This window comes from Alligator mississippiensis, chromosome 6 (assembly GCF_030867095.1).
Source record: "Alligator mississippiensis isolate rAllMis1 chromosome 6, rAllMis1, whole genome shotgun sequence".
NCBI lineage: Eukaryota > Metazoa > Chordata > Crocodylia > Alligatoridae > Alligator > Alligator mississippiensis.
In genome coordinates this window covers 21,652,928-21,665,653 of record NC_081829.1, presented here as the reverse complement: position 1 = coordinate 21,665,653, position 12,726 = coordinate 21,652,928, and the positions used below count along the sequence as shown (strand labels likewise).

The window sequence follows — 12,726 nt, the reverse complement described above, 5'->3', positions numbered from 1 at the left end:
GCGTGCCCACATCCCCCCACATCTTAGTGTCATCAGCAAATTTAAACAGGGTGCTTTTTACCCCCTTGTCCAAGTCACTGATGAAGATGTTGAACAGTGCGGGTCTGAGGACCAAGCCCTGGGGGACCCCACTGCCCACATCCCTCCAGGTTGAAAGTGACCCATCCACCACCACTCTCTGGGTGTGGCCCTCCAGCCAGTTAGCAACCCATTTGATTGTGTAGGTGTCGATACCACAGTCCCCTAGTTTTTTAATGAGAATGGGGTGAGAGACAGTGTCGAAGGCCTTCCTTAAGTCCAGAAAGACTATGTCCACTGCTACCCCTGCATCTAAGGATTTTGTGACCTGGTCATAGAAGGCCGCCAGGTTGGTCTGACAGGACCTGCCTCTAATGAACCTGTGTTGGTTGTCCCTAAGCATAACCTCCCCTGCTGGCCCCTCATGGACATGCGCCAGGATACTTCTCTCAAATAGCTTACCCAGGATCGAGGTAAGACTAACTGGCCTATATGATCCGGGGACATGATCCGGGGCACAGCAGGGCATACCCTACAAAGAGAGGCTACGGGACTTTAACCTGTTCATCCTTCACAAGAGAAAGGTGAGGGGGGACCTGTTGGCCGTCTATAAACTCACTAGGGGGGACCAGCAAGATTTGGGAGAGACCCTGTTCCCCCCTGCACCCCACGGGGTAACAAGGAATAACGGCCATAAATTGTTAGAGAGTAGGTTTAGACTAGACATCCGAAGGCACTATTTCACAGTCAGAGCGGCTAGGATCTGGAACCAACTTCCAAGGGAAGTGGTGATGGCTCCTACCCTGGGGGTCTTTAAGAGGAGGCTTGACATCTACCTGGCTGGGGTCATTTGAGCCTGGTTTTCTCTCCTGCCCAAGGCAGGGGGTCGGACTTGATGATCTACAAGGTCCCTTCTGACCCTACTTCTATGAATCTATGAGGAGCTCCCGGACCAAGTTTGGACCTGCAAGCTGCAGGTGCACTGGACTTCAGGGGGTGGATCCCCCTGAGGGTATAAAAGGAGTGGCATGAGCCACACAAGGGAAGGTAGCAAGGGACATCAGAGATAGAAGGGCCCCAAAAGGACCTCCACCAGGATCCCTTCTTTGCCCCAGTGGTGTGCAGATCGGCACACAGGGCTCAGGCTCTGGGAGCTGCGTTGAGGCGGCTTGAGCATGCTTCCCCAGCAGGGGGCCAGACAGAGCTGTGTGCAGACCAGCACATGGAGAGTCGGCCCTGGGAGCAGCTCAAGGCTGCTCAGGCCCCACCCGGTGTGCAGATCAGCACATGGAGAGCCAGCTCTAGGAGCTGCTCAGGTTAGCCTCAGCGCAGGCCAGATACCCAGAGCCCTGCAGTGTGGCCTGGCCAAGGAACTAAAAGAGCCCCAGAGCCTAGAGCAGGACCTGGGAAAGGGAAGGTCCAGGCGTAAGGCTGGGTAAACCCATCCAGCAGTGTCTAGATTCCCCTCCCACCCCCCCACCCCACCCCCCGAGAGCTGGAAGAATCCTCAGTGCCCAAATCGGGGCACAGGGCCAGGAGGGGAAGTTTCGGCATGAGGCGAACAGCGCAAGGGGCCTCTGACTGAGCGGTGGACCCTGAGACCCGGTCGACAGCTCCTTGGAGAGGACTGTGAGTTGCTAGACGAATCGAGTCCCGCAGCACTGAGATGACCTAAGTTTAAATTGGGCGGCCATTTTTAACCTAATTTAACCTCCCCAAATGTATGTACTTAGCCTTTGAGGCCATAAAAACCAGAGATTCTTTCAAATGAGATTTTGGTGCAACTCAGTCTTAATTAACAGTTGAGTAAGTTGTGGAACAAAGACTGCAGAGGCAAGGATAGGACCCAGAACTCCTGATCACCAATCCTCTTCCAACATAAAAGCAGCCATTTACTGGGTCAGACCATCGATCCATCTTACCTAGTAGCCTGTATCACACAGTGGCAGAGGGTGGGTCTTGAAAGGAAGGGTAAACATGGTGCTTCAGTGCAGGGGTAGACAGCAGGCAGCCCCCACGCTGAAGCACCCTTGTGCCTCAGCCATCCCCTCCACAGGATGTGGAGCCTCATCAAAATAGCCCTAGGCTGGCAGGATGACCCCCTGGTTCCCTGCCAGCCCAGGCTGCTCCAACTGGGCTCCACATGCTGTGCACAAATAAACTCTGGAGCAATATGCCCCAGAAATTTTGCTCCCAGGTGCAAAAAATGGCACACCCGGGATTTCCTGGGACTTAAGACAGGAAGAAAGAAGAAATGGTCTCTTTTAGAAATGTCACTCACCACATTCCTTCCCCTGCCCCTCCTCACCCTACCTGTGCTCTCTTCCCTACCCCCAGCCCCAGATGTTGGCTGGCCTCAGCACCTCCCCACCTCACCTCCCCACTGCAGGAAGCAGGAGATAGCCCACCAGTGGAATCATTTACCCTTGGATAGGCCTGACTGGCAGACCATTGAAAGAATTATAGAATCATATAAATCATAGACAAAGGGTTGGAAGGGACCTCTGGAGGTCATCTAGTTCAACTCCCTGCTCAAAGCAGAACCATCCCCAACTAGATCATCCCAGCCAAACCTTTGTCTAGCTGGGTCTTCAAAACCTCCAGAATGAGCTGATAATGATTGATATTACTCATGCAGCCTGTACAGGATAATAACTTGGTGCTCCTGCTCAATTCCTGGAGTGGGAGGACAATTAATATGTGTTGTCTGTAATCCCTGTTCCTAGATATCTCAGCTATGGACCCTAACCCTAAGCCCTCTCTCCCTCCACAAAGGCCCAAGGCCACCCCCAAGCTCCAATCCACCCCCCTCCAAAGCTCCCAAACTACACAATGTTCCAACACCAGCCACTCTCTCCTACCCAAACCCTGACCCTCAGCCCTCTGTCCTCCCCCAGCCCTGCTTGAGCCCCTCACTCCTGAACCATCTCTCCTGCCCCCTTCAACGGGGCATGGTGAGGTCCCCATAATTGTACTCATGGCCTGTCCTGCTGTAGCCTGAGGAGAGGCTGAACATGCCTCCTCAGGCAGGCTACAAACCTGGGCCCTGCTGAGCTGCTATGGCCTGCAGCCATGAAGGTGAGATGCACCCAGAGGCACCCTCAGGCTGGGCCCTGTGCAATCTCGTAGCTCAGAAAAAGTCGGGGAGACTTCTTGCTCCAAAAATGGCTTTATTGCAACTGCTAGCACACATGCACAAAGATGGTGGCAACTTCCTGTTGATGTTATCTTGTCAGCCCTCAAAAAATGAGTTAACCCTTACTACTATATCCCCCTTTCTCAGGAGAAACTTGAAGGATTTCCAAAGAACTGCAAAATCATCTTGAGCGGAGAGGTTATAAGCACATCATTCTCTTGTAAGTCTTTACCACTCACTTCCCTATAAAAAGAGAATAATAAAAACAGTAACATCAATAAGCCTTTTCATTTAAAGCAGATAGGTTTACAAATCTAGTCTATATGGTGGAACTGATGCACATCCTCACCTAGTGTAGTAAGTAGGTGGAATATGATGGAGATGCTCTCAAATCTTAAAGAGACCTCTAGGTGTCTCCACCCAAAATGAACACAGGATATCCCCCTAGCCTGGACAGTGCCTTGTACTCTTGCATTTGAAATTCAAACTCCCTGCTGTGGGGAAAGAACAGGTACATTTCTTGAGTCATGCCTGGTGTTATATTCTGTCTCTGATGGTCCTTTATCAGTTTATCTTTCTCACAAAATTCCTATGCATCAACAAGTTTTGGAACCAAGTCATCTATTGTAGTTGGTAGAGTTCTACAGAGTCATCAACTCATAAGCAACTCAGCTGGACTCCATCCATGTTCTAATGGTGTTGAATGGTATATCAGAACAGCCTTATAGAGATCTTCATTCTTCTGAAGCAAACTCTTCACAGTCTGCACTGCATGTTCTGCTTCCCTGTTATTACATGGGCAATGTGGACTGATGTTGATATGCTGAAAGTCATACTGGGTTGCAAACTACTTAAATGCAGCTCCAGAAAATTGTGGATCATTATTTGTTCTTAAAACTGAAGGTATGCCATGGTGTGTGTTATATACTCAACACCATTATAACTCTCTCAGTTATGGTGGTCTGCAGAGCCATCCCTTGGGGGGTGGGGGGGATTGGGGCAACTGCCCTAGGCCCTGTGCTTGGGGGGGGCCCCATGGATAGTGCCATACAGGCCCTGCGGACAGTGCCATTGGCACGTGCCAAGGGCGCCACCACTCCATGCGGCCACCACACACCACCGGCTTCACACTCCAGCCAGTCCTCCCCCTCCACACACACACATAGGCCCCGCACACCCCTAGGGTTGGCTCTGCTGGTCTGTAACTCTGCCCTCTTCAAGTAAGGGCAGTTATAGTCGATAACAATGAGGTAAGCGTAACTCTTCCAGGTTTTAAATATGCTGCGTTTTTGCCTCCCACTGCTGATTAGCAGAGAGGCCCTGGCAGCCCCACCATTTGCTGCTGACCAGATGGGAAGCAAAAACTGCAGCATATTGAAAATGAGGGGTTTTGCCTCCTGGCCATCAGGAGTGATCATCAAGCAGCAGGGCTGATGGGGCCCTTCAACCAATCAGCAGGGGGGAGAAGGGGGGGAGTGGTGGAAACTGCAAGATTAAAGTTGCTGCTGCACAGCACACTTCCAGCACAAATTCCAGTGGTCTTTAGCCATGGATAATCTAGTAATTCAATCATAAGACATTACAGGGACTGGTCAGTGTTGAGCCCAAACCTTACAGCTAGCCACCTAGTTCTATAGGTCATCATTGATGGAGGGACACCAAACTGTCTGACGAACCCTGGCTTGACATCCTGTAGTATCCTGATGAGCTTCATAAATCTTCTCTAGGATATCCTGGCATAGAGCAGAAGGTGTCAGAACTCTGTTACGGAGCACAGCTAAATCCCTGACAATATGGAGATTAACTTTCTATTGTTGGTACCTTGTCAGCTCACAATCTTTGAATCTTACTTGAGGCCATCCTTCTAAGCAGCCTTCTTTATCTTTTGACAGAAAGGATCATCTTCTTGAACTTCCTGAATCCTCATCTGCAATGAAACAGATATGGATATCTTCTCCACAGCGAGGTCCATGTAAACAGCAGCATCTCATTCTTGGCAGAGTTCTTCCAGAGACAGTGGTGTCGGTAATCGTGTCCTAGAAAGAGTATCAGTTCTTTTCCAGGAATACGTACAATATAGTAGGTGAATTTTAGGATGCTGAGATGAAATCTCTGGATTCTCGGTGAGAGTTCATCAAAAGGTTTGTCTCATAACAGGGACACAAGTGGTTTATGATCCATTTGGTAAGTAAAAGTCAAGCCAATGAGGAAAGTTCTGAGTTGCTCACATGCCCGTGTAACTGAAAGTGCTTCTTTTTCTATTTGTGCATATCAAGCTTCAGGTGAAACATGTGCTCTTGATACAAAAGCAATAGGATTCCAATGGCCAGCTTTTTGACATTATAACACTCCTCCAAGTCCATAGGATGAAGCATCTGCTGCAATACATGTTTCTCATGACAGACCACACTGGGCTAGTATCAGGGATGAGTTGAGTATTTATTTGATCTCGCGGAAGGCTAATTGTTGTAGTGGACCCCTGAGCCGTATATTTTTATCACTTAAAAGGTCTCCTAATGGTTTTATTATTCTTGCTAGGTTTGGCACAAAACGGCCTAAATATGTGGTCATTCCTAAAAATCTGTGTAATTCTAAGACATCCTTGGGTTCTGGTAACCCCTTAATAGCTGCAACTTTTCTGGATCTGGTTGGATTCCTTGTGGTGTAATCCAGTGTCCCACAAACATGAACTAAGAGTAAAGTAGCAAAAGTGCACTTCTCATTAAGTGTAAATCTGTCTTCCTAGAATTTTCTGAGTGTTACATTCAGTCTTGTATCATGTTGTGCCTTGGCGGTCCCAAAAACCAAAATGTCATCAGCATGATAAAGAGCACCTTCTAGGCCATCCAATATCTGTAACATCCAAAGCTGAAAAAATTCAGGAGCTGATGAGATTCCAAAAGGTAACTGTTTAAATCAGTATCATCCAAATGAAGTAATAAAAGTTATCGTCTTGGATGATTCAACAGCTGGAAGAATATGCTACAATCCTTCCTTAGCATCCAATTTTGTGAACACCTTCACTCCTGCAACTTGAGCCAAGGTATGTCCAACTGAAGGAAGAAAATGACTTTCTCAATACACGTATTTGTTCAACTGTGTGAGGTAAACACATATCCTACTCTTACCACTGGGTTTTGGCATAGCCACCAGTCTAGAAGACTAAGTAGGTTCTTCATTCTTTGTGATTACTCCCGTTTCTTCCATTTGTGCTAGTTTTTCTTTTACTTTATCCATTAGTGACAAGGGTACTCATCTTTGTATAGTTAATGCGTCTAGAACTGTATCAGCTTTTAGGCATATCTTATATTCACCTGACATTTTTCCAAGATCTGAAAAGATGGATGGGTATTTGGTTCTGTAGTACTGCTCCAAGGATTTCTGGTCCACTATTTCATCCAGTCAATGGACAAATTGTAGTGCCTGTATGGCCAGTAAGCCAAACAAAGGCACCGCAAGATTACAGATCACATAGACTTCTTGGTCTATAGTTCTCTGCTTCGGTGTCATTTTTGCATTAAACGATGCCAGCACATTGAAGGTAATGTTACCTGGCCCCTGTAACCTTTTAGTGAGAGGAAGGAGGATCCTATCCCTGTGTTGGCTTTAATAGGTATCAGATATAGCTGAAACTGCCACTCCTGTATCAATTTTAAATGGAATTGACTGTTCATTGAACTCTGTTTCTGTCATCCAGACTCCTGGGTCTGATGAAGACTGTAAAGTTATCTAATAAAACAGTACAATCCTCTGAGTCCTGTTCTGTAACTTCATTGATTCCTGTCACTGAGTGACAAACTAAAGCATAGTGACCTTTCTTTTTACATTGTCAACATATCTCTTCCTTAACAGGAATCATAGGATAACCATGTCCAGGAATTTTACCACACCTGTGTCATTGGGAGTGGTTCTCCTGAAGGGCTAAGACCCTACAGCCAAGGCAGGGTACGAAGCTCCAGACAGTATCGAGGCCAGAAGCCAGCAGCTAAAGGAGAAGAGACCTAGACAAGGGTGGGTACTCTCAAGCTCCAAAGGGCACAGCGAGGCACTGGCAAGCCATTGAGTCCAGCTCGTGATAAGAATACATTATCTAAGAGCATATCCAAGCAGAGGCTGGACGTTAGAAGTTTATGTTATTTTCCTCAGTTAATGTTTAAAGAACATTGTTAATGCTACGTCGTGATGAGCCTAATCATGAGGACGCTGAGTCGAGATCTCAGACAGCTAAAGAAGAGCCAAATGCCTTAGAGCACCCCTCCCTGTCTCTGTCAGTGGGAGGCATGGGTGAAAAGCGATCACTTGTAAAGGGAGAGCATCAGAACCACAATACCCATTCAGGCCAGGGATATGGTAAGGGTGGGGTAAAGGGGAGGTTGAAGCCCCACAAAGAAATCAACAGAGTGAGATCTCACTAAACACCTGCAAGTACTGTCTCCCAGCAAGAACATCAAGACATAGCAGATGAACGAGAACAACTAACAGGACACGCAGGTAATTCCATTTTGGAGGTCTCACCCTGATGTCGCAAGGGGGTAGGTCGCCAGGTAAGAAAGGACTCAAGCCCTATAATACCCACCTGCAACAGCTCCCTTTCCCACTATGTTGTTCTTTGGGTGCCAGTGAGACCACTCCCATTGTTCATCATGCATGTCAATTCTATTTATTTTTGGTTATAGTTTCTTGACAATGTTCATTTCATCCTTATTAGCTCATGCCGGATAAAGCTTGGAATCACTGCTGATTTCTGTTTGTTGCTGCTTAACTAACTCTGATTTGCAGGCTTGTGTGACAGCCTTCTGGAGTGTTAAATCAGGGTCCAAATTAATCATTGTCAGAGCTCTTAATTGTGAAGACCCACAACTAAGCAGTGCCTAATTAGGTCTTCCTTGAGATCCCCATATTGGCAAGACTCACCCAATGTATGAAAGATGTGATAAAGCTGTCCACAGGTTCTGAAGTCTCCTGTTTATGAGATTGAATTTAGCTTGTTCATAAATCATTTTTTGTCCCCAAAAAATGGTCAGTTAGTGCCTCTACCACATCAGGATATTGTTTTTTCTCTGCATTTGTAAGAGGCAGTGACATCAGAATTTCATCAGCCTGATCCCCAATGAATAGATGAGAGTACTTGGTAAGGTTCATACTTTTTATTCAGACCGGACACTTCCCTGCAGCGGTTAAAATACCTGATCCATCTATGACACATTTCAGGGGATTGGAAATACAACTGTTCTGGTGGTGTAACTTTACCAGCCTGCATTGTCTCTGTAGCCAGCCTCTGCCCTGAGCTGGACTCAGCTGCTGCTGGAGCTTAGTCTGTCATTTATGAATCACTCAATTGCCAACTCACATTTGTGTTCCTGTTCGTGGCAGGATTCAGCCACTCCTGACACCATATGTTATTTCGTAGTTCAGGAAAAGGCTTCTTGCTCTCAAAAGGCCTTTGTTGCAACTGCTAACACACGCACACACAAAGATGGCTGGCAACTTCCTGCTGATGTCATCATGTCAGCCCTCAGGAAGGGAGTTAACACTTACTGCTACAGGGTCCGCTCTCTGTGTGGGGGCTGCCCAGAGACCCCAGGCAGGGGCAAAGGGACAAGCAGCATGGCTCTAAGGCTCCTTCCTCTGATACAGGGGTCCTGTGTGGCCTTGGGTGAGGCATCCAATGCTTGTGCCTCAGTTTCCCCATCTGTATAAGTGCTGGGGCTGCCCAGAGACCCCAGTTAGGGGCAGGGGCAAAGGTAGGGTTACCATATTTCCAGCAGCAAGGAAGAGGACACCTTGGAAAGGGAGGAGCAGAGAAAGGGCATATGATTGTGGGGGGTCAGTGATATGCCTGTACCCTACCTCTGCCCTCACACCTAAACCCCTGCTCCCCCAGCCCTGCCAGCCCCCCTCACTCCCAACCCACAACCCCCTGTCCCCCCAGTCTTGCCGGTGCCCCATGCTCTGGACCCGCAGACCCCTGCAATCCCAGCCCTGCCAATGCCCCTCACTCCCGACCCACAGCCCCACTCCTCACAGCCCTGCCGGTTCCCCGCACTCTGGACCCACAGACCCATGCCCCTCTAGCCCTGATGGTGCCTCCCACTCCCGACCTGCAGATGCCTGCCCCCCCAACCCTGCTGCCCAAGCAATGTGTGCTCACACACACACACACACACACACACACACACACACACACACACACACTTTCTCTTTACCTGGCTTGCCGGGGCCCATGCAGGAGGCACATAACCCCAGACAACCAATCACTTTGCCCACGGCTCCCCGTCCCAAGCAGCCAGCCCTGGAGAGCAGAAGGAACAGCAAAACACCTGGACATTTGCTCTTATTTTAAAAACCTGCCCAGAAGCAGCACAGGGGGCCAAAAAAGAGGACATGTCTAGGAAAACCCAGATGTATGGTAACCCTCGATGGGGTAAGCAGCATAGTTATATGGCTGCAGAATCCTCTGCTACAGGGGTCCTGAGTGGCCTAGGGTGACTCACCCAATGCCCATACCTCAGTTTTCCCATCTGTGTAAGTACTGTCAGCTACCTGGTTTTTGTTTGTTGGGTTTTTTTGTGGGGTGGAGGGGGAGGAAGCACATTTGGGATAAATATTTCCAATTCAGGCCCATTTCAGGGGCTCTTTGGGGACACTGGGACTCAGGCTGAAACCTGTATGGGTCCCAGGAAATGCAGACTGGCTTGCCCCAGATATACAGGCCATGGCTGCCAGTGCCCAGTCCCTACGGAGGAGAATGGCCCCTGGCATGGACTGGCCACCTCTGTGGGGAACATGTGACCCCAGACCTGTGCTTGGCCAACTGGCTGCATGAGAGCTCCAGGTGCAGAATGGCATGGGGGGGTAGATTCACGGGAAAACCTTCCACCTCCCATTCGTGAACCCACTCTCTACCTCCCAGTTACACATTCCTGTTCCCCACTCTTGCCCCACAACCCACCTTTCAGACCCCTGCCCATAGAGTAGGGATAGAAGCCTGTCCTGGCTTACCAGCCCTGTAGTGGCAACTCACAGCTACAGCTCCTAGTCCCACCTCTGGTCGCAAAGCCTTTAGGTGCAAGTCAGCTGTGCAGGCCAGGGACAGCCAAAGAAAGTTTTTTAGCCTTTTGTGTGACTGCTCCAGTAAGCTGATTTTCACTAAGCTGATTAACATTTGTGTAACAAGCAGTAAGGTTGTGATTACCTAAAGGGGGAGTGTCTCATGAGGAGCACAGCTGGGCAGCAGCATGGGAAAGATGCCCGGCTACAGACAATGTGCTGAGAAAGGGGGAAGTTTGTCCCAAGGAAGGCATCATAGTGTGAGCAGATGAAGTCTGCCTGGAGGGACCCATTCTGGGAGAGGAAAAAGGAACAAGGGTCCTTGTGGAAGCCTCCAGAAGAAATCCCTGGGGGGGGACTGGCTAGAGAGGTCATGGATAATAGGGTCTTCCTTCCCCCTCCCCCCACCTCCCCCCAGGCGACAAAACCCTCTCCTGATTACCTGGCGGGGCATGTGTATACTGGCCACGGGGACTGCCAGAGCCAGAAGCCCAGACTCTGTAGCCAGCTGTGTCAGGGGACGCAGATCAGGGGAGAGAAGTGTATTGCAGAGACACCAGTGAGGGAGCGATGGCTGGCAGCGTGTGACACCTGAAGCAAGCACAGAGGGACCCAAGCCAAGGAGGACCTGCCCATGCTCCAGTGAGAGGGGCAAAGAAGTGGCTATTTCTTTCAAGCCATCACCCCAGGCTGCTAGGTGTGCAGAAAGCCATCATATTCATCCTTGTGTATAAAAATTATTCACTGGATGTGTAAATAAGTATGGGCAAGCCTATAACACTGTAACTCAATTGATTCAATGTCAGTACCTTAATATCTATCTGTGATTAGTACTCTCCTTTTAGGTTATGGGTATTCAAAGGAAGAGTTATATGTTGTGACTGTCATTACTGGGCTTCTGGGTGTGTATTGTATGTTCTCTTTAATAGCCTTTATGTATTAAACCTGTTTGATTATTTGTAATGGATATTGTATATAATTAAATCTTGTACAGGCAGTCCTCAGACTTATGACACAATTGGTTCCTGAAAAATGCATCTGAAGTTGAAATGTAACTCAGAACCAATTTCCAATAAGAAACAATGTTATAAATGGGGGATTGGTTCCTGAACCAAGGCCCGATACCCTATTTTCACCAAAAATAACTCAGAATTTTGTACTCGATCAATTATAGATGAGTAATATAGCTACATTAATGTACTTATATTGTAAATAGCAATCATATTAATTTACAAAGACTTCTTTGAGGTGACTTTGCTGGACTTTTTGAAGGGCTCTTGGTTGGACTTTTTGAAGGGTTCTTGACTAGAGTTTTCTCAGGAGTCTTGGCTGCAGGTTTTTCTGGAGTCTTGTCTCCTTTCTTAACGAAAGTGTCCAAGGAAGTTTGGACAGACGTTCTCCAGGGAGATGGGTGACGCAGTGAACTTATTTGCTGGTGTGGCATCACATTGGATCAAGCATTGTAAAGTCGAAACTGACTTCAGAAAGTTGAAACGGTGTCAATCTATAAACCTTGTAAGTCACCTTGTAACTCAAAACTTTGTAAGTCAAGGACTGCCTGTATATAGTTAACCCTGTTTGCAAGGCTCATCCTCTGTACAGGGAAACCCGCTTCTTGAGGAACCTGCTGCAGCCACTAGAAGGGTTGGGCAAGGTTGCTGGCTCCCGGGCACCCCAGGATCCCACTATTCGGTGGTCGCCACGGGCAGTGCCGTGTGCCTGGGTTACATTTGTTTGGCTTTCGTAAAGTCTGACAAGGCCCTAAGGTTAGAAAACTTCTCTGAATGTTTGCAACCGGCACAGCTGTGACTTGCCACTAGAGAGCTCGTAAGCAGGGGCCTAACTAGGAGCTACAGCTATGAGTTGCCACTAAAGAACTGGCGAGCCAGGATATGCTTCTATCCCTGCTCTATGTGAGGTGGGGTGACAGATTGGGGGGCGAATATGAAACTGGGAGGTAGAAAGTTAATGAGATGGGGGTGGGTAATTAAATGGGAGGTGTAAAGGAAATGGGAGTCAGGCAAGGGAGGTGAAATGAGGGAAGTCAGCCACTGAACGATAAAATTAAAAAATAGTAAGAAAAATCCATTTTAAAAGAAATAAAGAAGTAAAGAAAGACTTGTGTTTTGATAAATTGGGATTAGAGTGGGGTGATGGGTGCTGGTCATGCTTCTTGGGGCAGCTGGGAGCAGTGAGAGAAGGTACTTTTGAGGGAGCTACTGCCCCTGCCCCTTGAAGTAAGCCCCAACTCACTGGGACCTGATCTGGCCCCCACAACCTTGTTCCCCCCACCTATAGCACGGGGCTCACCAGAGCCTAGCCAGGTCTGGGGGCTGTCTGGGGCCAACCACAGCTCCCCACCTGCTCCCCAGAACTTGTGGGGCAGAGGGTTGGACAGTGAGCACCTGCCTGGACAGACTCAGTGCTGCAGAGGAAAGGTGCCCATGCCAGTCACTCCTGGACATCCCAGGGTGAGAGACCCCAATTCAGCTCCCAGCCTTATTCACCCTCCCAACCCCTTT

The 12,726-nt window shown here is 48.5% G+C and overlaps 1 protein-coding gene and 1 long non-coding RNA gene across 3 annotated transcripts in view; one reads left to right on the top strand and one right to left on the bottom strand.

The window, feature by feature from the left end:
* Positions 1–3,177: 3,177 nt before the first annotated feature.
* On the bottom strand, positions 3,178–10,391 carry LOC109286160 (uncharacterized). Of its 2 annotated transcripts, XR_002094110.2 has the most exons (4): positions 10,157–10,391; positions 9,361–9,446; positions 8,693–8,937; positions 3,178–3,397 (listed from the first exon to the last, which is right to left on the bottom strand). It is a non-coding gene; the product is annotated as an uncharacterized LOC109286160 (long non-coding RNA). The 2 variants fall into 2 exon arrangements; XR_002094109.2 differs by lacking the exon at positions 8,693–8,937.
* Positions 7,385–12,726, top strand: part of ARHGAP22 (Rho GTPase activating protein 22) — a 347,339-nt gene continuing 341,997 nt past the window's right edge. Inside the window, exon 1 of the mRNA XM_019499465.2 lies at positions 7,385–7,645. The gene's annotated coding sequence lies outside the window, so the exon portion shown is untranslated. The remainder of the gene's footprint in view (positions 7,646–12,726) is intronic.